The sequence below is a fragment of the Echinops telfairi genome, unplaced genomic scaffold (genome assembly GCF_000313985.2).
Source record: "Echinops telfairi isolate 266 unplaced genomic scaffold, ASM31398v2 ScPeMD7_3509;HRSCAF=4178, whole genome shotgun sequence".
NCBI lineage: Eukaryota > Metazoa > Chordata > Mammalia > Afrosoricida > Tenrecidae > Echinops > Echinops telfairi.
Window position 1 is genome coordinate 4,882,091 of NW_022107407.1, and position 4,384 is coordinate 4,886,474.

The following is a 4,384-nucleotide window of genomic DNA, read 5'->3' on the forward strand; positions in this document are numbered from 1 at the left end:
CAATATACAACAAAACAATAACAACAACAACAACAAACCACTGACAAAGAACAAAACAAAACACAAGAAAGAAAAGCTTGTAGTTAGTTCAAGGATCATTTGTTGGCCTTTAGGAGTGTTTTGCAGTCCAGTCTGTTTGGGAACCACACCCTGGTTTCAAAGTCCACCTTCAGCATTCCCTGGGGACCTTGCCGCTCCATTCCCTTGCTGTTCCATTGTACTCCTCCGGTGTTTTGCCTCGGTGTGGTGGGGTCAGATCGGGCGCAATTCCCACACTGTTTCTCCGGTGCTGTCCCCCGCAGATCAGGCGCAATTTTTTAAATGACCTTTTGCTTTCTTTATGAATGATCATCTTGATGTCCTCCCACAGCACTTCAGGCCTTTGTTCATTAGTGTTCAATGAATCAAATCTGTTCTTGAGAAGTTCTTGAAATTCAGGTGAGAAAGACTCAAGGTCATGTTTTGACTTTTGTGGATTTGTTTTGATTTTCTTCAGCTTTATCCTGAGGTTACATGTGAGCCCCTGGTCTAGTTTTAGCTGCTGACATTGAGATTCTCCCTTGTGTCTTTCCACATATGTAGTAAATTTGATTTCTGTGTATTCTATCTGGGGAAGTCCATGTGTTGTTTTAAAATGAAATAATTGCTATGTACAAGTCATTGCATTTGAAAAACTACATACCATAGGATCTCCTGTTCATTTCTATTACCAAGTCCAGTTAGTTATTCCAACTACTGTTCCTTCTTTGTTTCCAACTTTTACATTCCAATCACCAATCAAAGTATCTTTATTGCATTTTTTTTTATCAATTTCCAACTGAAGTAGTTGGTAGAATTCTTCAATATCTTTATCACTAGCTGTTGTGGTTGGTGCTAAATTTGAATAATAATTTCATGCATTGAATTTCCTTGAAGGCAGACACATATAATCTTATCACAGACAGCATTGTATTTCATGGTGGATTTAGCTAGATCCTTTCTGGAAATACATGCCACCACATTTTTCTTGATTTTGTTATTCCTGTTGATTGTGTTATTCTCATCACAGTAAATAATTCTGATTCAAAATGCCCAATGCCAGTCCCTCTCAGTTCCCAAATGCTAGAATATTGATCTTTATGCATACCATTTCACTTTTAACCACTTCCAATTTTCCTAAATTCATACTTTGCACATTCCAAGTTTTGAGCATTAGAAGATTTTTGCAGTTGCTTCTTATTACCCTGAATCATTCCCCAAATGAAGGTCCTGAAGGCTTCTGTCCACAGGCTTTACCTGACTCAGCTCACCGTGTTTACTCTCCTCCATGGAATCAGTCTCTTTTCAGTCACATTTCAAGCGCCCTCAGGCTTCAGGGACCCATCTCTGGCAGACAGGGTTCTGCTTCCTGTATTTTGGCTTTCAGTATCTGACAATTCTTGAAAACAATGCATAAAACTTTCCATGGCTTCTTCCTTCTAAGTGGGATCCCAAGTCCTTCTTTGTTGTCTGTTCTTAGTCTGGAAGCTCTGCTAAAACCTGTTCACTTTGGGTGATACTGCTGGCATTTGAAACCCCCATGACATAGCTTCCAGCATCACAGCAACACACAAGCCACCACAGTATAACAAACTGACAGACAAGTGGTAGCATTCCTTTATAGGTAGGCCAATTAGATAACAGTTATTGTGTTTGACATATTAGAAACAGCTGGTTTCTCATTGCTGAACATATTATGTTCATCTCTGAAAAACCCCTTTCTCTTTCTGCTGAACTTATAGCAATTGTTCTGAGAATATTTTTAGCTCTTTTAACACTTTCAGGGAATTGCATAATTCACTCCTAATGTTTCATAGGCTGAAACCAATGACAATGGTTCACCCTTTGGTTGTTTGGCACTTTTTTTAAGTTGTAAGTTTTTATTTTTACAAAAATTTGCAAAGTTATGAACATGGACATTTGGAATCTTCTAAGCTTTTTTCTTTTTTCCCCCCACATAACTGAGGTTCACAGTCAGTTACTAATTATTAACTACTATGTACTTAAGAGAAGAAACACAATACTATCCCAAATGGGGGAAAAGACATTGGATTTTCAGGCAGGTAGCAATGAAAATGCCAAGCCTGAAATATCTGTCAGTGACCATTTTCTTACAGCTTGAATAAAAGATGTAGACTAGAGAATAGAAACAAAAATGAATATAAAACTGATCTTCCAGAAATACAACTATTTTATACAGATCTTGTTGAGCTTTATCTAACATATCTATAAGAATGAACTTAGTCCTTGTAAGGAAAGTGTATGTAATTTTAAATTAGAAAAAGTGGATGGTAGTTTGCAAAAAACGAGATCCAATGATGAAGTGCTATATTTTAACCTAACTACCATACATCTGCCATTAAGGACTTACAATGCTCTCTAAGAGCAGGGCTATTCACATCCCTCCACTATCATCAGAGGGGATTCACCAGAGACTTATGTATTATATAATTTTGAAGAATATTGAAATATCCACTTACAGAAATAAAGAGCAGAACTGTATTAGAAGTAGAATGAGAATGTTCCTTAGAAGCAAGGATGGTGAGCTTCTATCTCACATACTACTATGGGCAAGTAATTAGGAGGGACCAGTGCCTTGAGGACATCATGTTTGTTACAGTAGAGGATCAGAGAAAAGATGGATTGATATAGAGGCTGCAACAATGTGCTCAGACACAACAAATTGTAAAGTTGGTGCACAGGCAGTGTTCCATTCATAGGGTCACTATAAATTGGAACCAACTCACTGAAACAACACCAACCCACCAGTAAATGTTAGAGTTGAACTTGAAGAAATGAACACATAGCCTTGAAATTTTTCTTTTTCCCTAGACTCTTATTTTGATATTTTAAAAAAAGTATGAGGAATGAAAGAAAAAATAAATGAAAAATCTAAAACATACATAATTGATTAAAAACTACCACCATTGAGAATTTTTAACATTAAATGTTATAGTATTTAGGAGGACTCGTTGTCTTCCTATTTATACTTGGTTAAGATTGAAAAGCAAGGAAATCAGGGGGGCACAAGGTAGAAATACATTTATTTATTAAGGCACAGATATTCTATAAATTTTATTAATAAATACAGTTGTGAAAATATATCATTAAAATAAATTCATCATCGGAAAATTAAAAAAAAGAAACCTATGGATTACATTCTACTGTTTACATTTGTTCTATTCACAGTTCAAACAAAACAGTTTTCCTTTAGAGAGACACTTAAAAAATACATTTTACTGCATCAATACTGTGGGAAAGTTATCTGTGAATTTAGAAATGCTCCACGATGAAGCAAAATTAATTTATCTTTTCATGGGCCAACTGGCTTATCATTTAGTTCTTTAATAGAAGCCATAGCCTCATTATGGTTTATCATACTATCAATGGCTTCCCCTGTAGGCGATCCTTTCTCATGATTCTGTATTGAAACAGAATCTGGTACGACTTCATAGCCATGAAAAAAGGGCTAAGATTTCATGAGCGTTAAAGGGAAGATTCACTATGTGATTAGGATTAGGAGTTTCTCTATAAGAAAGACAATTTAATTGTTTCTTTACATCATGTGTTTGTTAATTGAAGTAACAAATGGGAGGTCATAAATACGTAGAATTCCGTGCACGCAGTAGCTGCTGGCAGAGGAGGCCTCGGCAGGGGCAGCTGCGATGGGATAGAGGGCAGAGGACCTAACTTTGCCCAACGTTGTCATCACCAGGATCCTCAAGGAGGCAGCCCGGAAGGCGTCAGTATCTCCAAGGATGCCCGCAGCGCCATCTCCCACGCCACCAGTGCTGCCAGGTCCTGTGCCAAGAACTTCGCGATGAAAGGGAAGTGCGAGACACTCAATGCTCTCTGCCACGGAAGAAATGGATTTCCAGCAGTTTGTAAGTCCCCTGAAAGAGGCCCTGGAAGCGGAAGCATACTGGTGGAGCAGAAAGGCAAGAAAGAAGCTTCAGAACAAAAGGAGAACAATGACCTGAAAACAGATGCGGAGGAACAAGACAAGGCCTGGGATGGGGACAACGAAAGGCTAGGAGAAGAAGAACCGAACAAGGAGGAGGAGGAGGAGGAGGGGAAGGTGGACAACTGCGTGGCATGGGAAGACCGTGGCCTCTTGGAAGGTGCCACTAGGAAGGGTGGGACACAATTCTGTGAGCAGTCTTCAGCGGACGGACCTGAGAATATAGCGCAAAGCCAGCACCTCCTGGACCGTGGGCACCTGAGGAGCAGCACATTGTTTCGTTTACTCTATATGAAGGGCATGGCTTTTTGACCAGAGGGATTCCGAGCAGCTAATTCAATTAGCCAATTGGATCTCTCTTATTTAGTGCTATGGTTATATGTATGGTTAGGCTGTTCTGATCCC

At 38.9% G+C, this 4,384-nt stretch overlaps 1 pseudogene; it reads left to right on the forward strand.

The window, feature by feature from the left end:
* The first annotated feature begins 3,683 nt into the window (after positions 1-3,683).
* Positions 3,684-4,291, forward strand: LOC101659760 (annotated as a pseudogene).
* The last annotated feature ends 93 nt before the right edge of the window (positions 4,292-4,384 follow it).